The following is a 21782-nucleotide window of genomic DNA, read 5'->3' on the forward strand; positions in this document are numbered from 1 at the left end:
AATGTTGAGTTTGAAGCCAACTTTGTCATTTTCCTCTTTCACTTTCATCAAGAGGCTCTTGACTTCTTCTTCGCTCTCCCCGAGGCAAAGGGGTGAAGACGAATGTGGGCCTGTGCTGCGAGTCACAGCACCGCGCGGGGGAAGTGAGGGAGCACACAGATCCCGGCGGGGCGGGCCGGCCGGGAAAACCCAGCCAACCAGCCGGGAGGTGGCAGATGCGCCCCAGGCAGTGATGCCGGCCAGGGTGGACACGCCGACCAACATGGTGTTTCCCTTGCCTGAGCACAGCTCTCAATCCTACCGGAGTGAGGCAAGGTTTCCCAGATGTCCCTCCCCGACAACGAACCAAAGGGGGGCACCTGGGTGCACACGCAGACACGCAGACACACACACACACACACACACACACAGCGCCCTGTTCCACGCACCCCTGCCCTAGATATGACATCTCCTACTTTGCCATTCTCTCCAATCTGTCTGTCCAGGATCAACTCCATCCCTCTCCACAGACTGTCATCGTCGTCCCCAGGAACTCTCGCCGGGGGTCATCGCCACCCACAATCTCCCCTTAGCCCAATCTTGAGCCCGTCTGTAACCCCAAAGGGTTTCACGACTGTTGAAGGACTGTGTCCTTTGGGGGGTGGGGTGGGGGAGTGGACGGCCGACGAAGGGCACCATCCTGCGGCGAGGGCGGCACGCTCGGGGGCGACGGGACAAAGCTGAGTCCCCTGGGCAAAAGGAGAACCTGTGGCCTGACGCGTGCTAGCCGTCGCCGCAGGAGGTTTCCTCGACGCCCCTGCCGGGGCCGTGGGCGTCAGCGTGCGTGGGTGAGAGTGCGGGACGAAGCTGCCTGGGGCCATGGCTGGTGGGTGCCCCACGAGGATCAGGGACCGGGGCAGAGCCATCGCAGGGAGAGGGGGCGGCAGCGAGCAGGGTGCGGGGAGGCAGGCCCAGGGGTGCTTGGGCGTGGTGTCTGCGTGGAGGGCCGGCGGGAAGGGGGAGGCATGGGACTCGCGGGGACCTGGCCGAAAGATGGGCCGGCCACTCGAGCAGGGCCTCTGCAGAAGCATGGAGGCGGTGGCGACGCCGTGCCAGGCACCCGTGTGAGGCTGGGACAGGTCTGCGGTCGGGGTGGGCGGGTGGCAGGGGTGGGTCTGCGGAGCTGGAGGCAGGCCCGCACTGGTGAACGCCAGGGCAGGGCAGGGCGTGTGAGGGATGGCCCGGGGCTGCAGGGGGACGGTGGCGGGTAGATGGGGCCGAGCCTGGGGTCTGGCGGGAGAGGCAGAGGGCAGGCGGTGACCCTGAGGGGGCTGTGGCGTGAGGGAGGTGGTGGGAGAGCACGCCGTGTGGGCGGGCTGGCGCGCGGTGCGGCAGGTTGCTCAGGCTCGGCGGTGGGCTGGGGCTCCGGGCGCTGGCTAGGACGCTGGCAAGCGAGCCACAGAAACGGAGTGCCAGACGGGGGCCAGACCCGGTCGGAACAGGGTGGGCCCACCGTCCCGCCCCAGAGACCCAAGTCCCCACTCACCAGGACCAGATGTCCAGTCTCGGGTGTGCCATTGCTGGGGGCTCAGGGTGGGATGGTGGGTGGTGGTTGGCAGCGGGGATGCCTGGGGTTTCATGAGGACCAAAGAGAGCTCCCATCTGACCGAGCACACCCCGTCCTGGGTGCACACCCGCAGAGAACAAACCTCGGAGAGGTCTAAAGGTCCATACTCGCCGTGCACACTGCAGCACTATTTGCCATAGCCACGACACGGAAGAAACCCCAGTGCCCGTCCTCGAACGGCGGGCCCAAGAAGATGTGGCATAGATGTCCCAAGGAACGATCACTCGGTCCTAAAGAGAAAAGGAAAGGATTGCCATTTGTCACAAGCAATGATGGACCTAGAGACTCTTAGACTTGGTGAAGAATGTCAGACCGAGTTGGACAAAAGCATGTGGAACGTGTAAAAGAATACAAAACGAACCTATTTGCCGAAGAGAGACCGGCTCACGCAGAAAACCGCCTTGGTGTAAGGCAGGCGGAAGGGCAGCGGTGGAGGGATGACTCTGGAGCTGCAACGAACAGATACGCAGGACCGCCTATGATGGGAGACGCACCAAGGTTGTCCAGTTCAACACAGGCAATAAGAGTCAGTACCCTGTAATAACCTCAAGTGGAAAAGAGTCTGAAAACATACATGAAATCTGAAATCTGTACCTGGGAAACAGAATCACGTTGCAGTCCATCGGAAAGGAGCCCAATGTTGGAAATCCACTCTACTTCCACAACAACCGCTGCTATGACTTTGGAGTAAGCTTTCAAAAGGACACTGAATACCATAGGTAACTGAGTAAGCGGGAGACAGGCGAGCGGGGTCCATATCCGTGAAAGGCTCAACTCTTCATTCAGAAAGGCACATGCAAACCCCACGGTCGTGGCAGCACCGTTTGCCGTAGCCAAGACGGGGAGAAACCCCTAGTGCCCATCCCCAGCGGCTCACCCACGAAGATGCGCTGTCAGAGACACGGAGAGAACAGGATGTCACTGAGCCGTCCACAAGAGTCACATAGTGTCACTGGCAGCAACAGCGGCCGGAGCTGCAGAATATGACCCTTGGTGAGGGGAGTCGAACAGACAAGGTCACAGATGGGTGGAATCGAAAGTGGTGTACAAATTCATCCCTGTGCCAAGCAGCGACAGCCCCCGAGACACAGGAAAGCCGCTTCGGGCTTCCCAAGGGCAAAGTCAGGGACGGAGGGATGAATGAAGAGCCGGGCTCAACGGATATACCGTACTCGTGCTGAGTAGAAAGGAGACGACCAGCAAAGACACACCGGATACCACAGGGAATAGGATGCAATCGCCTGTCACCCCCTGTAATGGAAAGCGATCTGAAAACATCATCCTACACACACAGGACGGACTCACGACGCTGTCCAGCGGAAACGGACAGCAGGGTGTAGACCAGCTACACTTCCAGAACAACATCTACTGCTCCCTGGAAGTCAATCAGTCGAGGATCAGTCCAGCAATAGGAAAAAGAAGAGCTTACGCTGTGATCCAGCAAACCCAATCCCGGGTACCCATCGGGAAAAGACATCACCCCTGCTGGGAGGAGATGCAGGCATCCCCCAGGGTCATCGCAGCCCTCTGTGCCAGAGCCGAGACATGGGGGACGCCCAAGTGCCCGGCGGCACGTGGCCGGCACGAGAAGAAGAGGTATATGTGTACCGTGGAATATGACGCAGCCGTCAAGGAGGAGCGGCCATCGCCACGGGCCGCGACGCTGGACGGACCCACAGAAGGGTCCACTGAGTGAGGTGAGTCGGGTGCAGAGGGACAAAGCTCTGTGGACTCTGCCAACGAATGCAAATGAATCTATGTGCAAAAGGGAAAACGACCTTCAGACATAGAAAACGTCCATAGGGCTACCCAAGGGGAAAGGCAGCGGACGGACGAAGTTGGAGGCGGATCAAGAGAGAGCAACTAGTATACCTACAGGAGATAAGCAACAAAGCTTTCCTCCGTAGCATGAGATCTGTATTCGTATCTCGCCTCAACCTACACTGGAAAATCACCTGGAAAAGAACAGGGGACTGAATCACTGTGCCGTGCACCTGAGACTAACCCGGGAAAGGAAATCAGGTCTACTGGCGTTGGAAGAAGCAGAAAAAGGAAGAGCCCAAGGGTTGGGGTTGGGGTTGGGGGGAGACGGGCCAGTGGGACAAAGGCAGAGGCGGGTTCCTTGACAAGAGTAGGATTTGGGATGGCTCATGGAGGAACCGGGCGCGCGCGTGGGCGGGAGGGGGGCAGTGGAGATGGGGGAGGTGGGGAGCAGGGGTGGGGGTGGGTGGGATGGGTGCGTTTGGGGGAGCAGGGGGATGGTGAGGGTGCAGGCTGAGGTGGTGTTACTGGCGGAGCAGGGCTGATGCTGAGGTGAGGCGGGCAAGAGGGTTTCAGGGGAGGGGGTGGTGTGTGAGGTGGTGAGGGCGTTGCTGTTGGAAACCGATCTGGGCCCAGGGCCGGGAGCGTGTGGACTTCTGAGGAACTCCTCCTGCAAGCTGATGCTCCAGGGACCCTCCAGGGAAAAGGGAGGTATCCTTGCCAGATGTGGCAACTTCCTTGCTCCTGGCTGTGCAAACGGAGGGTGATTGATTCTCGGAGTGTGGCGAGAGTGAGCCAGGGAGCTTGGAGACAGACGTTGGGAAAGGTGAAGAGGTGGGGCCGGCGGCTGCCAGAGGTGGGGTGTGCCTTCCAGCGCAATCCGTGAGCCACCGGCTGGGTCCGCGTGAGGAAGCCAGCAACCACAAGGGAGGTGTCTGGGCACACGGGCGGCTGAGCCCGCAGGGCTTGGGGCCACAGCGGCTTGGCAGCAGGGCCGTGTGTGGGGGCGGGAGGGGTCGTGGGCAGCTGCGTGGGAGAGGCAGCGGGCGGCAGGTAGCAGCCAGCGGTTGCAGGAGCGCTCCCTTGAGCGCCTTGGAGCGGGCAGACCTAGCTCGGCTCTGGGACTGCAGTGCGGGACCAAAAGGGGACGCTGGGGTTGCATGGGCCGGGAATCGAACCCGGGCCTCCCGCGTGGCAGGCGAGAATTCTACCACTGAACCACCCATGCACCGGTGGCCGCCGCCGCCCGACGCCGCCCCAGAGGCGCTGGCCAACACCCGCCCGTCACTGCTCACCGCTCGCCCAGTGGGCATCTGTCTGCTCCATCCGAGCAGGAGACGACGGGCGGCCGACCTCAAAGCCAGGGTCCGGGCACGTGCAGGACCCCAGGGCGCGGCGCTCTCGGAGGGACCCCGGGGCGGCGGGCCGCCGGCCCACTCGGCCGGTCCCGCGCCTTCTGCGCCGACCACGGCCGCCGCGACGCTGTCGGTGTCGCCCGAGGGGGCCAGGAGCCGACGCCGTCTGCGTGGGCAGGCGCTGCGTGGTCGCCGCGGCCGCGCGCCGACGTTCCTCTCAGCGACCTGCCGGGTCCCGACCCAAAACCCCTCTGGCGGGCTGGCTTTCCGGCAGGGGCGGGATGGAGCGTGCCATTGCGGGCGGGGGCCGGGACCCCGGGCTCGGCCTGTGCTGGGTGCTCGCGAGCGCGGGAGCGCGACTCCCCGGGGCGCCCCCGCCGCCGCCCCGAGCGGCGCTCAGGCCCCAGGACCCAAAGGCGTTGTGAGCCTGGCTCCTGCGCTCTGGCCGACGGCGCTCGCGGGCGCTCCGCTCTGACAGGGTGGGTGGTGGTGGTGGTGAGGAGGGGCCCTTGGGCAGAGCGGCTCCTGGCTCGGGGACTGCCGGCTGAGGCAGGGAGCACGCCAGGCCGCGCTTGGCTCCGGCCCGGGCGGCGGCTTCCCCCCCCTCCCCCCGGGAACGGGCGCGGTGGCGCCGAGGGCCGGGGCGCGGGCTGGGCGCCTGTGGCTGGGCTGGACGGGCACGCAGGGCTTCCGCTCCCACCCCAGCCGAGCGCCCTTCCCGGGACGGGTTCGTGCACGGAAGGCCGGTGTTCGCCGGCCCGCAGCAAGGGTGCGTGGCGCGCGTCCCGGGCGGGAGGCAGGCAGGTGTGGCCCGGCCGAGGCCGCAAGGCGGAGAAGCGTGGAGGGCACGCAGCAGCCCCCTGGCGGGCAAGGGGGGGGGGGGGGGGGCTCGGCCGCCTGGGTGTGGCTGGGTGGCGCAGGCGGGCCGGCGGCGCGGGCGCGGACGACAGGGTGCCGGCCGGAGGGGGAGCGGCCGGGGGCGGACGTGGAAGCAAGGCTGCGAGAGCGAGTTGGCCGTTCAGCAGGCAGAAGTCGCGGCGCCCGCGAAGCGAGGAGGGCTCGCCACCCGGCGCGGGGCCGCGTGCGTCGGCGCCGACGGGGGTGGGGCGGGGTGGGGCCTTGCGAGTGGGAGGGTGGGCGAGGGTGCGCGAGGCGCAGGCGGGGAGGCCGGAAAAGCAGCAGCTGCAGCCGCAGACACCTGGGGAGGAAAGCTGCGCTGAGAAGGACTGAAGGTTCCTGGTGGCGGGGGGCGGGCGTGTGTGGAGAAAGGCTGTGGCGCGGGGAGGACGGGTGCGTTTGTCCGGCGGGCCAAAAGGCTGGCTTGTCAGGAGTGGGATTCGAACCCACGCCTCCAGGGGAGACTGCGACCTGAACGCAGCGCCTTAGACCGCTCGGCCATCCTGACGGCGGGCCTGGGCGGGCGCGTGGCCGCTCGCCTGGCTGAGACCCGACGCGGCGCGAGCCCCGGCGCCCGTGGCGGGCCGCGCGGTGCGCCGCGCCAGGCAGGCAGGCGGCCGTCTGGCGTGGGTGAGCGACGGGGCCGGCCGAGGCGCCTGGCTGCGCCGCCGGTCGCGCCCCGGACCCAGCCCGGCCCTTGGCGGGCCGTCCCCTCCTCACCCGCGCCCCTCCTCGCCAGACGCGGGCCGGCGCGCGCCCACCGTGTCCTCGCAGCCTCGCTTGCCTTCTCGGACCCCCTTCTCCCGGCGGAATGGCCGCGTTGGAGGCAAGAGGCGGCGCGCACGAGGAGTGTCCAGTGCCCCGGGGGGTCCGGGTCCGTGTCGGGGTCGCGGGCCGCCTCTGTGACCGAGGCGGTTGGTTTGGTGGGCGGTCGGGTCGGGGCCCGTGCTGGGCACGGGGGAGGCGTGGGCAGGCAGCCCGAGAGCCCGAGAGGGGCCGGGCGGCAGGGCGGTCGCCGCCGTCCTCGTTAGTATAGTGGTGAGTATCCCCGCCTGTCACGCGGGAGACCGGGGTTCGATTCCCCGACGGGGAGGCAACACAGCCTTTTTGGTGGCCGCGGTGGCTCTCTGTCCTGCCGCCTGGCCCCCAAGGGCCCTTCGTCTCCTCCGTCCGCCTTTGGACCAGGCGCCTGGCCACCGCCGACCGCCTCTACCGGTGCAGCCCTCCAGCCTGAGCCCTCTGTCGTCGCCGGGCGCTCGGTCGCCACGGCGGAGCGACGGCCTCCTTGGCCACCCCCACGGCCTTGCCCGACAATAGCCGGATCTTGCGGCCCGCCCGCCCACAGGGGCTGCCTCAGTGGGCTCCTAGGCTCGCGACCGGCGCGGCGCGGCAGAGCGCCGTGACGCCTGCAGGCGGCTGGCTCCCGTGTCCCCCTGTCGTCGTGGGAAGTGGCCTCGCCCAGCGCACGGTGGAGAAGGGCTTTGGCCAGCTGGCTGCTGGAAGCCGCGTGCCCCGCGTTGCCCCCCGGGGGTGAGGGCGGAGGCGTTCGCGGGCCGCGGCGGGGAGCGAACGGCCGGGGGGCCGCAAGGCCGCGGGAGCGCCGCCCCGGGGCGGTGGGGCCGGTGGACCCCGGCCGCTGCGTAGAGCTGGCGCGGATGGGGTTGCTGGTGGGCTGCTGGTGGCGCCGGCGGCGGCGCAGAGCCTCCCGCTGACGGGGCGTCGGGGCAGGGATGCGGCGGCGGCGGCGGCGAGAGTGTGCTGGGGCGAGCCCGGGGCCGGCGTCTGGCGGCGGCCCGGGCTGAGCAGCGTTGGTGGTATAGTGGTGAGCATAGCTGCCTTCCAAGCAGTTGACCCGGGTTCGATTCCCGGCCAACGCAGCGGGCCGACCTTTTGCTGAGCTCCGCCGCCCTCCCGGCTGGGGCGTTCGGGGCAGAGAGAGCTGGGAGCAGGGAGCCAGGCAGCTGGCGCGCGGCTTTTGGCGTGTGTGCGAGAAGCCGGTGGCGCGCGCAGTGTTTTGAGGCTGCTGAGAGCAAGACGGCCCGCCAGGGCAGGCGGACTGACAGGGCCGGCGGGCGGCTGGACTTGCCTTGCCAAGGCCGAGTGTGGGCACCACGGTGGCGCGGGCGGGCGGGCGGGCGGGCGGCCCGGAGGCGCTGGGTTCGGCAGGAGCAGGCGAGGGCCGAACCCCGACGCTCCCTGGTGGTCTAGTGGTTAGGATTCGGCGCTCTCACCGCCGCGGCCCGGGTTCGATTCCCGGTCAGGGAAGCCTTTCTTCTTCCCCTCCGCCCGCCACCTGCCGATCTCCTCGCCGGCGACCCCACCACCCTTTTAGCCTACGCTTGCTCAGCGCTGCCACAGAGGCCCCGGGACCCTGCACCTCCAGCCCAAGCACGATTCAGGCCAGCCCCGCCGTGCCCCGGGGCAAACCTTTTGGCCGCAGTGGCCACCTCGCGCCGCTTCCACCACGACCCGCCTGAGGCCTCCCAGCCCCAGCCCCCGCCCCCTCCCTCCTGAGGGGCGGCGGCTGCTGCCCCTGGTGGCGGCCGCCATGCTCCTGGGCTTGTGCTGGTTCTCCTGCTGTCAGTGGTGGTGGGGAGGAGGTGGGGTCGGACAGGGCGGGTGGGGGTAGGGGTCGGGGCGTGGGCTGTGGTGGTCGCCAGCGCGGGCCGGCAGCGGCCGCGGCGGTGGCCACAGCCGAAGACGAGCGAGGGGGATCTGCCTCTGGGAGTGGGGCCAGTGGCCACGGACACGCCTGCCTCCCCATGCCCCGCGTGCCAGCCACCTCTCTGGGCGGCTGGGCCATTGAGTGCCAGGTCCCGGGCTGGCTGTGACTCCCGTGCGCCGCTGGTGACTCCAAGAGGGTGCTGGTCCTGAGTGGGCTCTGGGAGGCGGACCACGGCGCCCGGGAGGCATCGGTATCGATGGGTTCAGTCGCTCAGTGCGCTGCAGCAGCCCAGGCTTCCCTGGCCATCACCAACTCCCGCAGCTTGCTCAAACTCAGGTCCAGCGAGTCGGCGATGCCATCCAACCATCTCACCTTCTGGCGTGGCGTGTCGTCCCCGTCTCCTCCTGCCTTCCGTCGAGGTCTTTTCCAGGGAGTCAGTCCTTTGCGTCAGGTGGCCAGAGGACTGAATGAAGTGTCAGCTTCAGCCTCAGGGCTTCCCATGAATATTCAGGACTGATTTCCTCTAGGATTGACTGGTTGGATCTCCTGGCAGTCCAAGGGACTCTCAAGAGTCTTCTCCAACACCGCAGTTCAAAAGCATCGATTCTTCAGCGCTCAGCTTTCTTTATGCTCCAACTCTCACATCTGTCCGTGACTGCTGGACAGACCGTGGCTTTCACGAGATGGACCCTCGTGGCAGAGTCATGTCTCTGCTTTTCGACATACTGTCTAGCTTGGTCAGAGCTTTTCTCCCAAGAGGCGGACGTCTTTTAATTTCATGGCCGCGGCCACCGGCTGCAGTGATTTGGGGGAGCCCCCCCCCCCCACCTCAGTGACGTCTCTCCCGGTGTCCATTGTTTCCCCATCTGTTTGCCATGAAGTGATGGGACCGGATGCCACGAGCTTAGTTTTCTGAATGTTGAGTTTGAAGCCAACTTTGTCATTTTCCTCTTTCACTTCCATCAAGAGGCTCTTGAGTTCTTCTTCGCTCTCCCCGAGGCAAAGGGGTGAAGACGAATGTGGGCCTGTGCTGCGAGTCACAGCACCGCGCGGGGGGAAGTGAGGGAGCACACAGATCCCGGCGGGGCGGGCCGGCCGGGAAAACGCAGCCAACCAGCCGGGAGGTGGCAGATGCGCCCCAGGCAGTGATGCCGGCCAGGGTGGACACGCCGACCAACATGGTGTTTCCCTTGCCTGACCACAGCTCTCAATCCTACCGGAGTGAGGCAAGGTTTCCCAGATGTCCCTCCCCGACAACGAACCAAAGGGGGGCACCTGGGTGCACACGCAGACACGCAGACACGCAGACACACACACACACACACACACACACACACACACACACAGCGCCCTGTTCCACGCACCCCTGCCCTAGATATGACATCTCCTACTTTGCCATTCTCTCCAATCTGTCTGTCCAGGATCAACTCCATCCCTCTCCACAGACTGTCATCGTCGTCCCCAGGAACTCTCGCCGGGGGTCATCGCCACCCACAATCTCCCCTTAGCCCAATCTTGAGCCCGTCTGTAACCCCCAAAGGGTTTCACGACTGTTGAAGGACTGTGTCCTTTGGGGGGTGGGGTGGGGGAGTGGACGGCCGACGAAGGGCACCATCCTGCGGCGAGGGCGGCACGCTCGGGGGCGACGGGACAAAGCTGAGTCCCCTGGGCAAAAGGAGAACCTGTGGCCTGACGCGTGCTAGCCGTCGCCGCAGGAGGTTTCCTCGACGCCCCTGCCGGGGCCGTGGGCGTCAGCGTGCGTGGGTGAGAGTGCGGGACGAAGCTGCCTGGGGCCATGGCTGGTGGGTGCCCCACGAGGATCAGGGACCGGGGCAGAGCCATCGCAGGGAGAGGGGGCGGCAGCGAGCAGGGTGCGGGGAGGCAGGCCCAGGGGTGCTTGGGCGTGGCGTCTGCGTGGAGGGCCGGCGGGAAGGGGGAGGCATGGGACTCGCGGGGACCTGGCCGAAAGATGGGCCGGCCACTCGAGCAGGGCCTCTGCAGAAGCATGGAGGCGGTGGCGACGCCGTGCCAGGCACCCGTGTGAGGCTGGGACAGGTCTGCGGTCGGGGTGGGCGGGTGGCAGGGGTGGGTCTGCGGAGCTGGAGGCAGGCCCGCACTGGTGAACGCCAGGGCAGGGCAGGGCATGTGAGGGATGGCCCGGGGCTGCAGGGGGACAGTGGCGAGTAGATGGGGCCGAGCCTGGGGTCTGGCGGGAGAGGCAGAGGGCAGGCGATGACCCTGAGGGGCTGTGGCGTGAGGGAGGTGGTGGGAGAGCACGCCGTGTGGGCGGGCTGGCGGGTGAGCGTGCGTGCCACCCTGGCGCGCGGTGCCGCAGGTTGCTCAGGCTCGGCGGTGGGCTGGGGCTCCGGGCGCTGGCTAGGACGCTGGCAAGCGAGCCACAGAAACAGAGTGCCAGACGGGGGCCAGACCCGGTCGGAACAGGGTGGGCCCACCGTCCCGCCCCAGAGACCCAAGTCCCCACTCACCAGGACCAGATGTCCAGTCTCGGGTGTGCCATTGCTGGGGGCTCAGGGTGGGATGGTGGGTGGTGGTTGGCAGCGGGGATGCCTGGGGTTTCATGAGGACCAAAGAGAGCTCCCATCTGACCGAGCACACCCCGTCCTGGGTGCACACCCGCAGAGAACAAACCTCGGAGAGGTCTAAAGGTCCATACTCGCCGTGCACACTGCAGCACTATTTGCCATAGCCACGACACGGAAGAAACCCCAGTGCCCGTCCTCGAACGGCGGGCCCAAGAAGATGTGGCATAGATGTCCCAAGGAACGATCACTCGGTCCTAAAGAGAAAAGGAAAGGATTGCCATTTGTCACAAGCAATGATGGACCTAGAGACTCTTAGACTTGGTGAAGAATGTCAGACCGAGTTGGACAAAAGCATGTGGAACGTGTAAAAGAATACAAAACGAACCTATTTGCCGAAGAGAGACCGGCTCACGCAGAAAACCGCCTTGGTGTAAGGCAGGCGGAAGGGCAGCGGTGGAGGGATGACTCTGGAGCTGCAACGAACAGATACGCAGGACCGCCTATGATGGGAGACGCACCAAGGTTGTCCAGTTCAACACAGGCAATAAGAGTCAGTACCCTGTAATAACCTCAAGTGGAAAAGAGTCTGAAAACATACATGAAATCTGAAATCTGTACCTGGGAAACAGAATCACGTTGCAGTCCATCGGAAAGGAGCCCAATGTTGGAAATCCACTCTACTTCCACAACAACCGCTACTATGACTTTGGAGTAAGCTTTCAAAAGGACACTGAATACCATAGGTAACTGAGTAAGCGGGAGACAGGCGAGCGGGGTCCATATCCGTGAAAGGCTCAACTCTTCATTCAGAAAGGCACATGCAAACCCCACGGTCGTGGCAGCACCGTTTGCCGTAGCCAAGACGGGGAGAAACCCCTAGTGCCCATCCCCAGCGGCTCACCCACGAAGATGCGCTGTCAGAGACACGGAGAGAACAGGATGTCACTGAGCCGTCCACAAGAGTCACATAGTGTCACTGGCAGCAACAGCGGCCGGAGCTGCAGAATATGACCCTTGGTGAGGGGAGTCGAACAGACAAGGTCACAGATGGGTGGAATCGAAAGTGTTGTACAAATTCATCCCTGTGCCAAGCAGCGACAGCCCCCGAGACACAGGAAAGCAGCTTCGGGCTTCCCAAGGGCAAAGTCAGGGACGGAGGGATGAATGAAGAGCCGGGCTCAACGGATATACCGTACTCGTGCTGAGTAGAAAGGAGACGACCAGCAAAGACACACCGGATACCACAGGGAATAGGATGCAATCGCCTGTCACCCCCTGTAATGGAAAGCGATCTGAAAACATCATCCTACACACACAGGACGGAATCACGACGCTGTCCAGCGGAAACGGACAGCAGGGTGTAGACCAGCTACACTTCCAGAACAACATCTACTGCTCCCTGGAAGTCAATCAGTCGAGGATCAGTCCAGCAATAGGAAAAAGAAGAGCTTACGCTGTGATCCAGCAAACCCAATCCCGGGTACCCATCGGGAAAAGACATCACCCCTGCTGGGAGGAGATGCAGGCATCCCCCAGGGTCATCGCAGCCCTCTGTGCCAGAGCCGAGACATGGGGAACGCCCAAGTGCCCGGCGGCACGTGGCCGGCACGAGAAGAAGAGGTATATGTGTACCGTGGAATATGACGCAGCCGTCAAGGAGGAGCGGCCATCGCCACGGGCCGCGACGCTGGACGGACCCACAGAAGGGTCCACTGAGTGAAGTGAGTCGGGTGCAGAGGGACAAAGCTCTGTGGACTCTGCCAACGAATGCAAATGAATCTATGTGCAAAAGGGAAAACGACCTTCAGACATAGAAAACGTCCATAGGGCTACCCAAGGGGAAAGGCAGCGGACGGACGAAGTTGGAGGCGGATCAAGAGAGAGGAGCTAGTATACCTACAGGAGATAAGCAACAAAGCTTTCCTCCGTAGCATGAGATCTGTATTCGTATCTCGCCTCAACCTACGCTGGAAAATCACCTGGAAAAGAACAGGGGACTGAATCACTGTGCCGTGCACCTGAGACTAACCCGGGAAAGGAAATCAGGTCTACTGGCGTTGGAAGAAGCAGAAAAAGGAAGAGCCCAAGGGTTGGGGTTGGGGTTGGGGTTGGGGGGAGACGGGCCAGTGGGACAAAGGCAGAGGCGGGTTCCTTGACAAGAGTAGGATTTGGGATGGCTCATGGAGGAACCGGGCGCGCGCGTGGGCGGGAGGGGGGCAGTGGAGATGGGGGAGGTGGGGAGCAGGGGTGGGGGTGGGTGGGATGGGTGCGTTTGGGGGAGCAGGGGGATGGTGAGGGTGCAGGCTGAGGTGGTGTTACTGGCGGAGCAGGGCTGATGCTGAGGTGAGGCGGGCAAGAGGGTTTCAGGGGAGGGGGTGGTGTGTGAGGTGGTGAGGGCGTTGCTGTTGGAAACCGATCTGGGCCCAGGGCCGGGAGCGTGTGGACTTCTGAGGAACTCCTCCTGCAAGCTGATGCTCCAGGGACCCTCCAGGGAAAAGGGAGGTATCCTTGCCAGATGTGGCAACTTCCTTGCTCCTGGCTGTGCAAACGGAGGGTGATTGATTCTCGGAGTGTGGCGAGAGTGAGCCAGGGAGCTTGGAGACAGACGTTGGGAAAGGTGAAGAGGTGGGGCCGGCGGCTGCCAGAGGTGGGGTGTGCCTTCCAGCGCAATCCGTGAGCCACCGGCTGGGTCCGCGTGAGGAAGCCAGCAACCACAAGGGAGGTGTCTGGGCACACGGGCGGCTGAGCCCGCAGGGCTTGGGGCCACAGCGGCTTGGCAGCAGGGCCGTGTGTGGGGGCGGGAGGGGTCGTGGGCAGCTGCGTGGGAGAGGCAGCGGGCGGCAGGTAGCAGCCAGCGGTTGCAGGAGCGCTCCCTTGAGCGCCTTGGAGCGGGCAGACCTAGCTCGGCTCTGGGACTGCAGTGCGGGACCAAAAGGGGACGCTGGGGTTGCATGGGCCGGGAATCGAACCCGGGCCTCCCGCGTGGCAGGCGAGAATTCTACCACTGAACCACCCATGCACCGGTGGCCGCCGCCGCCCGACGCCGCCCCAGAGGCGCTGGCCAACACCCGCCCGTCACTGCTCACCGCTCGCCCAGTGGGCATCTGTCTGCTCCATCCGAGCAGGAGACGACGGGCGGCCGACCTCAAAGCCAGGGTCCGGGCACGTGCAGGACCCCAGGGCGCGGCGCTCTCGGAGGGACCCCGGGGCGGCGGGCCGCCGGCCCACTCGGCCGGTCCCGCGCCTTCTGCGCCGACCACGGCCGCCGCGACGCTGTCGGTGTCGCCCGAGGGGGCCAGGAGCCGACGCCGTCTGCGTGGGCAGGCGCTGCGTGGTCGCCGCGGCCGCGCGCCGACGTTCCTCTCAGCGACCTGCCGGGTCCCGACCCAAAACCCCTCTGGCGGGCTGGCTTTCCGGCAGGGGCGGGATGGAGCGTGCCATTGCGGGCGGGGGCCGGGACCCCGGGCTCGGCCTGTGCTGGGTGCTCGCGAGCGCGGGAGCGCGACTCCCCGGGGCGCCCCCGCCGCCGCCCCGAGCGGCGCTCAGGCCCCAGGACCCAAAGGCGTTGTGAGCCTGGCTCCTGCGCTCTGGCCGACGGCGCTCGCGGGCGCTCCGCTCTGACAGGGTGGGTGGTGGTGGTGGTGAGGAGGGGCCCTTGGGCAGAGCGGCTCCTGGCTCGGGGACTGCCGGCTGAGGCAGGGAGCACGCCAGGCCGCGCTTGGCTCCGGCCCGGGCGGCGGCTTCCCCCCCCTCCCCCCGGGAACGGGCGCGGTGGCGCCGAGGGCCGGGGCGCGGGCTGGGCGCCTGTGGCTGGGCTGGACGGGCACGCAGGGCTTCCGCTCCCACCCCAGCCGAGCGCCCTTCCCGGGACGGGTTCGTGCACGGAAGGCCGGTGTTCGCCGGCCCGCAGCAAGGGTGCGTGGCGCGCGTCCCGGGCGGGAGGCAGGCAGGTGTGGCCCGGCCGAGGCCGCAAGGCGGAGAAGCGTGGAGGGCACGCAGCAGCCCCCTGGCGGGCAAGGCGGGGGGGGGGGCTCGGCCGCCTGGGTGTGGCTGGGTGGCGCAGGCGGGCCGGCGGCGCGGGCGCGGACGACAGGGTGCCGGCCGGAGGGGGAGCGGCCGGGGGCGGACGTGGAAGCAAGGCTGCGAGAGCGAGTTGGCCGTTCAGCAGGCAGAAGTCGCGGCGCCCGCGAAGCGAGGAGGGCTCGCCACCCGGCGCGGGGCCGCGTGCGTCGGCGCCGACGGGGGTGGGGCGGGGTGGGGCCTTGCGAGTGGGAGGGTGGGCGAGGGTGCGCGAGGCGCAGGCGGGGAGGCCGGAAAAGCAGCAGCTGCAGCCGCAGACACCTGGGGAGGAAAGCTGCGCTGAGAAGGACTGAAGGTTCCTGGTGGCGGGGGGCGGGCGTGTGTGGAGAAAGGCTGTGGCGCGGGGAGGACGGGTGCGTTTGTCCGGCGGGCCAAAAGGCTGGCTTGTCAGGAGTGGGATTCGAACCCACGCCTCCAGGGGAGACTGCGACCTGAACGCAGCGCCTTAGACCGCTCGGCCATCCTGACGGCGGGCCTGGGCGGGCGCGTGGCCGCTCGCCTGGCTGAGACCCGACGCGGCGCGAGCCCCGGCGCCCGTGGCGGGCCGCGCGGTGCGCCGCGCCAGGCAGGCAGGCGGCCGTCTGGCGTGGGTGAGCGACGGGGCCGGCCGAGGCGCCTGGCTGCGCCGCCGGTCGCGCCCCGGACCCAGCCCGGCCCTTGGCGGGCCGTCCCCTCCTCACCCGCGCCCCTCCTCGCCAGACGCGGGCCGGCGCGCGCCCACCGTGTCCTCGCAGCCTCGCTTGCCTTCTCGGACCCCCTTCTCCCGGCGGAATGGCCGCGTTGGAGGCAAGAGGCGGCGCGCACGAGGAGTGTCCAGTGCCCCGGGGGGTCCGGGTCCGTGTCGGGGTCGCGGGCCGCCTCTGTGACCGAGGCGGTTGGTTTGGTGGGCGGTCGGGTCGGGGCCCGTGCTGGGCACGGGGGAGGCGTGGGCAGGCAGCCCGAGAGCCCGAGAGGGGCCGGGCGGCAGGGCGGTCGCCGCCGTCCTCGTTAGTATAGTGGTGAGTATCCCCGCCTGTCACGCGGGAGACCGGGGTTCGATTCCCCGACGGGGAGGCAACACAGCCTTTTTGGTGGCCGCGGTGTCTCTCTGTCCTGCCGCCTGGCCCCCAAGGGCCCTTCGTCTCCTCCGTCCGCCTTTGGACCAGGCGCCTGGCCACCGCCGACCGCCTCTACCGGTGCAGCCCTCCAGCCTGAGCCCTCTGTCGTCGCCGGGCGCTCGGTCGCCACGGCGGAGCGACGGCCTCCTTGGCCACCCCACGGCCTTGCCCGACCATAGCCGGATCTTGCGGCCCGCCCGCCCACAGGGGCTGCCTCAGTGGGCTCCTAGGCTCGCGACGCCCCCGCGGCGCGGCAGAGCGCCGTGACGCCTGCAGGCGGCTGGCTCCCGTGTCCCCCTGTCGTCGTGGGAAGTGGCCTCGCCCAGCGCACGGTGGAGAAGGGCTTTGGCCAGCTGGCTGCTGGAAGCCGCGTGCCCCGCGTTGCCCCCCGGGGGTGAGGGCGGAGGCGTTCGCGGGCCGCGGCGGGGAGCGAACGGCCGGGGGGCCGCAAGGCCGCGGGAGCGCCGCCCCGGGGCGGTGGGGCCGGTGGACCCCGGCCGCTGCGTAGAGCTGGCGCGGATGGGGTTGCTGGTGGGCTGCTGGTGGCGCCGGCGGCGGCGCAGAGCCTCCCGCTGACGGGGCGTCGGGGCAGGGATGCGGCGGCGGCGGCGGCGAGAGTGTGCTGGGGCGAGCCCGGGGCCGGCGTCTGGCGGCGGCCCGGGCTGAGCAGCGTTGGTGGTATAGTGGTGAGCATAGCTGCCTTCCAAGCAGTTGACCCGGGTTCGATTCCCGGCCAACGCAGCGGGCCGACCTTTTGCTGAGCTCCGCCGCCCTCCCGGCAGGGGCGTTCGGGGCAGAGAGAGCTGGGAGCAGGGAGCCAGGCAGCTGGCGCGCGGCTTTTGGCGTGTGTGCGAGAAGCCGGTGGCGCGCGCAGTGTTTTGAGGCTGCTGAGAGCAAGACGGCCCGCCAGGGCAGGCGGACAGACAGGGCCGGCGGGCGGCTGGACTTGCCTTGCCAAGGCCGAGTGTGGGCACCACGGTGGCGCGGGCGGGCGGGCGGCCCGGAGGCGCTGGGTTCGGCAGGAGCAGGCGAGGGCCGAACCCCGACGCTCCCTGGTGGTCTAGTGGTTAGGATTCGGCGCTCTCACCGCCGCGGCCCGGGTTCGATTCCCGGTCAGGGAAGCCTTTCTTCTTCCCCTCCGCCCGCCACCTGCCGATCTCCTCGCCGGCGACCCCACCACCCTTTTAGCCTACGCTTGCTCAGCGCTGCCACAGAGGCCCCGGGACCCTGCACCTCCAGCCCAAGCACGATTCAGGCCAGCCCCGCCGTGCCCCGGGGCAAACCTTTTGGCCGCAGTGGCCACCTCGCGCCGCTTCCACCACGACCCGCCTGAGGCCTCCCAGCCCCAGCCCCCGCCCCCTCCCTCCTGAGGGGCGGCGGCTGCTGCCCCTGGTGGCGGCCGCCATGCTCCTGGGCTTGTGCTGGTTCTCCTGCTGTCAGTGGTGGTGGGGAGGAGGTGGGGCCGGACAGGGCGGGTGGGGGTAGGGGTCGGGGCGTGGGCTGTGGTGGTCGCCAGCGCGGGCCGGCAGCGGCCGCGGCGGTGGCCACAGCCGAAGACGAGCGAGGGGGATCTGCCTCTGGGAGTGGGGCCAGTGGCCACGGACACGCCTGCCTCCCCATGCCCCGCGTGCCAGCCACCTCTCTGGGCGGCTGGGCCATTGAGTGCCAGGTCCCGGGCTGGCTGTGACTCCCGTGCGCCGCTGGTGACTCCAAGAGGGTGCTGGTCCTGAGTGGGCTCTGGGAGGCGGACCACGGCGCCCGGGAGGCGTCGGTATCGATGGGTTCAGTCGCTGCAGCAGCCCAGGCTTCCCTGGCCATCACCAACTCCCGCAGCTTGCTCAAACTCAGGTCCAGCGAGTCGGCGATGCCATCCAACCATCTCACCTTCTGGCGTGGCGTGTCGTCCCCGTCTCCTCCTGCCTTCCGTCGAGGTCTTTTCCAGGGAGTCAGTCCTTTGCGTCAGGTGGCCAGAGGACTGAATGAAGTGTCAGCTTCAGCCTCAGGGCTTCCCATGAATATTCAGGACTGATTTCCTCTAGGATTGACTGGTTGGATCTCCTGGCAGTCCAAGGGACTCTCAAGAGTCTTCTCCAACACCGCAGTTCAAAAGCATCGATTCTTCAGCGCTCAGCTTTCTTTATGCTCCAACTCTCACATCTGTCCGTGACTGCTGGACAGACCGTGGCTTTCACGAGATGGACCCTCGTGGCAGAGTCATGTCTCTGCTTTTCGACATACTGTCTAGCTTGGTCAGAGCTTTTCTCCCAAGAGGCGGACGTCTTTTAATTTCATGGCCGCGGCCACCGGCTGCAGTGATTTGGGGGAGCCCCCCCCACCTCAGTGACGTCTCTCCCGGTGTCCATTGTTTCCCCATCTGTTTGCCATGAAGTGATGGGACCGGATGCCACGAGCTTAGTTTTCTGAATGTTGAGTTTGAAGCCAACTTTGTCATTTTCCTCTTTCACTTTCATCAAGAGGCTCTTGACTTCTTCTTCGCTCTCCCCGAGGCAAAGGGGTGAAGACGAATGTGGGCCTGTGCTGCGAGTCACAGCACCGCGCGGGGGAAGTGAGGGAGCACACAGATCCCGGCGGGGCGGGCCGGCCGGGAAAACGCAGCCAACCAGCCGGGAGGTGGCAGATGCGCCCCAGGCAGTGATGCCGGCCAGGGTGGACACGCCGACCAACATGGTGTTTCCCTTGCCTGACCACAGCTCTCAATCCTACCGGAGTGAGGCAAGGTTTCCCAGATGTCCCTCCCCGACAACGAACCAAAGGGGGGCACCTGGGTGCACACGCAGACACGCAGACACACACACACACACACACACACACAGCGCCCTGTTCCACGCACCCCTGCCCTAGATATGACATCTCCTACTTTGCCATTCTCTCCAATCTGTCTGTCCAGGATCAACTCCATCCCTCTCCACAGACTGTCATCGTCGTCCCCAGGAACTCTCGCCGGGGGTCATCGCCACCCACAATCTCCCCTTAGCCCAATCTTGAGCCCGTCTGTAACCCCAAAGGGTTTCACGACTGTTGAAGGACTGTGTCCTTTGGGGGGTGGGGTGGGGGAGTGGACGGCCGACGAAGGGCACCATCCTGCGGCGAGGGCGGCACGCTCGGGGGCGACGGGACAAAGCTGAGTCCCCTGGGCAAAAGGAGAACCTGTGGCCTGACGCGTGCTAGCCGTCGCCGCAGGAGGTTTCCTCGACGCCCCTGCCGGGGCCGTGGGCGTCAGCGTGCGTGGGTGAGAGTGCGGGACGAAGCTGCCTGGGGCCATGGCTGGTGGGTGCCCCACGAGGATCAGGGACCGGGGCAGAGCCATCGCAGGGAGAGGGGGCGGCAGCGAGCAGGGTGCGGGGAGGCAGGCCCAGGGGTGCTTGGGCGTGGCGTCTGCGTGGAGGGCCGGCGGGAAGGGGGAGGCATGGGACTCGCGGGGACCTGGCCGAAAGATGGGCCGGCCACTCGAGCAGGGCCTCTGCAGAAGCATGGAGGCGGTGGCGACGCCGTGCCAGGCACCCGTGTGAGGCTGGGACAGGTCTGCGGTCGGGGTGGGCGGGTGGCAGGGGTGGGTCTGCGGAGCTGGAGGCAGGCCCGCACTGGTGAACGCCAGGGCAGGGCAGGGCGTGTGAGGGATGGCCCGGGGCTGCAGGGGGACGGTGGCGGGTAGATGGGGCCGAGCCTGGGGTCTGGCGGGAGAGGCAGAGGGCAGGCGGTGACCCTGAGGGGGCTGTGGCGTGAGGGAGGTGGTGGGAGAGCACGCCGTGTGGGCGGGCTGGCGCGCGGTGCGGCAGGTTGCTCAGGCTCGGCGGTGGGCTGGGGCTCCGGGCGCTGGCTAGGACGCTGGCAAGCGAGCCACAGAAACGGAGTGCCAGACGGGGGCCAGACCCGGTCGGAACAGGGTGGGCCCACCGTCCCGCCCCAGAGACCCAAGTCCCCACTCACCAGGACCAGATGTCCAGTCTCGGGTGTGCCATTGCTGGGGGCTCAGGGTGGGATGGTGGGTGGTGGTTGGCAGCGGGGATGCCTGGGGTTTCATGAGGACCAAAGAGAGCTCCCATCTGACCGAGCACACCCCGTCCTGGGTGCACACCCGCAGAGAACAAACCTCGGAGAGGTCTAAAGGTCCATACTCGCCGTGCACACTGCAGCACTATTTGCCATAGCCACGACACGGAAGAAACCCCAGTGCCCGTCCTCGAACGGCGGGCCCAAGAAGATGTGGCATAGATGTCCCAAGGAACGATCACTCGGTCCTAAAGAGAAAAGGAAAGGATTGCCATTTGTCACAAGCAATGATGGACCTAGAGACTCTTAGACTTGGTGAAGAATGTCAGACCGAGTTGGACAAAAGCATGTGGAACGTGTAAAAGAATACAAAACGAACCTATTTGCCGAAGAGAGACCGGCTCACGCAGAAAACCGCCTTGGTGTAAGGCAGGCGGAAGGGCAGCGGTGGAGGGATGACTCTGGAGCTGCAACGAACAGATACGCAGGACCGCCTATGATGGGAGACGCACCAAGGTTGTCCAGTTCAACACAGGCAATAAGAGTCAGTACCCTGTAATAACCTCAAGTGGAAAAGAGTCTGAAAACATACATGAAATCTGAAATCTGTACCTGGGAAACAGAATCACGTTGCAGTCCATCGGAAAGGAGCCCAATGTTGGAAATCCACTCTACTTCCACAACAACCGCTGCTATGACTTTGGAGTAAGCTTTCAAAAGGACACTGAATACCATAGGTAACTGAGTAAGCGGGAGACAGGCGAGCGGGGTCCATATCCGTGAAAGGCTCAACTCTTCATTCAGAAAGGCACATGCAAACCCCACGGTCGTGGCAGCACCGTTTGCCGTAGCCAAGACGGGGAGAAACCCCTAGTGCCCATCCCCAGCGGCTCACCCACGAAGATGCGCTGTCAGAGACACGGAGAGAACAGGATGTCACTGAGCCGTCCACAAGAGTCACATAGTGTCACTGGCAGCAACAGCGGCCGGAGCTGCAGAATATGACCCTTGGTGAGGGGAGTCGAACAGACAAGGTCACAGATGGGTGGAATCGAAAGTGGTGTACAAATTCATCCCTGTGCCAAGCAGCGACAGCCCCCGAGACACAGGAAAGCCGCTTCGGGCTTCCCAAGGGCAAAGTCAGGGACGGAGGGATGAATGAAGAGCCGGGCTCAACGGATATACCGTACTCGTGCTGAGTAGAAAGGAGACGACCAGCAAAGACACACCGGATACCACAGGGAATAGGATGCAATCGCCTGTCACCCCCTGTAATGGAAAGCGATCTGAAAACATCATCCTACACACACAGGACGGACTCACGACGCTGTCCAGCGGAAACGGACAGCAGGGTGTAGACCAGCTACACTTCCAGAACAACATCTACTGCTCCCTGGAAGTCAATCAGTCGAGGATCAGTCCAGCAATAGGAAAAAGAAGAGCTTACGCTGTGATCCAGCAAACCCAATCCCGGGTACCCATCGGGAAAAGACATCACCCCTGCTGGGAGGAGATGCAGGCATCCCCCAGGGTCATCGCAGCCCTCTGTGCCAGAGCCGAGACATGGGGGACGCCCAAGTGCCCGGCGGCACGTGGCCGGCACGAGAAGAAGAGGTATATGTGTACCGTGGAATATGACGCAGCCGTCAAGGAGGAGCGGCCATCGCCACGGGCCGCGACGCTGGACGGACCCACAGAAGGGTCCACTGAGTGAGGTGAGTCGGGTGCAGAGGGACAAAGCTCTGTGGACTCTGCCAACGAATGCAA

General features: G+C 65.9%; 10 non-coding genes across 10 annotated transcripts; 6 read left to right on the plus strand and 4 right to left on the minus strand.

Annotated features, from left to right (window-relative positions):
* Positions 1–4524: 4524 nt before the first annotated feature.
* Positions 4525–4595, minus strand: TRNAG-GCC. Its single transcript has one exon. It is a non-coding gene; the product is annotated as a tRNA-Gly (tRNA).
* A 1449-nt stretch (positions 4596–6044) lies between these two features.
* TRNAL-CAG lies at positions 6045–6127 on the minus strand. The gene has a single exon. It is a non-coding gene; the product is annotated as a tRNA-Leu (tRNA).
* A 513-nt stretch (positions 6128–6640) lies between these two features.
* Positions 6641–6712, plus strand: TRNAD-GUC. The gene has a single exon. It is a non-coding gene; the product is annotated as a tRNA-Asp (tRNA).
* A 712-nt stretch (positions 6713–7424) lies between these two features.
* TRNAG-UCC lies at positions 7425–7496 on the plus strand. The gene has a single exon. It is a non-coding gene; the product is annotated as a tRNA-Gly (tRNA).
* A 316-nt stretch (positions 7497–7812) lies between these two features.
* TRNAE-CUC lies at positions 7813–7884 on the plus strand. Its single transcript has one exon. It is a non-coding gene; the product is annotated as a tRNA-Glu (tRNA).
* Positions 7885–13775: 5891 nt separating this feature from the next.
* On the minus strand, positions 13776–13846 carry TRNAG-GCC. Its single transcript has one exon. It is a non-coding gene; the product is annotated as a tRNA-Gly (tRNA).
* Positions 13847–15292: 1446 nt separating this feature from the next.
* On the minus strand, positions 15293–15375 carry TRNAL-CAG. The gene has a single exon. It is a non-coding gene; the product is annotated as a tRNA-Leu (tRNA).
* Positions 15376–15888: 513 nt separating this feature from the next.
* On the plus strand, positions 15889–15960 carry TRNAD-GUC. The gene has a single exon. It is a non-coding gene; the product is annotated as a tRNA-Asp (tRNA).
* Positions 15961–16673: 713 nt separating this feature from the next.
* Positions 16674–16745, plus strand: TRNAG-UCC. The gene has a single exon. It is a non-coding gene; the product is annotated as a tRNA-Gly (tRNA).
* Positions 16746–17053: 308 nt separating this feature from the next.
* On the plus strand, positions 17054–17125 carry TRNAE-CUC. The gene has a single exon. It is a non-coding gene; the product is annotated as a tRNA-Glu (tRNA).
* The last annotated feature ends 4657 nt before the right edge of the window (positions 17126–21782 follow it).

This window comes from Cervus elaphus, chromosome 20, assembly GCF_910594005.1.
Source record: "Cervus elaphus chromosome 20, mCerEla1.1, whole genome shotgun sequence".
Lineage (NCBI taxonomy): Eukaryota > Metazoa > Chordata > Mammalia > Artiodactyla > Cervidae > Cervus > Cervus elaphus.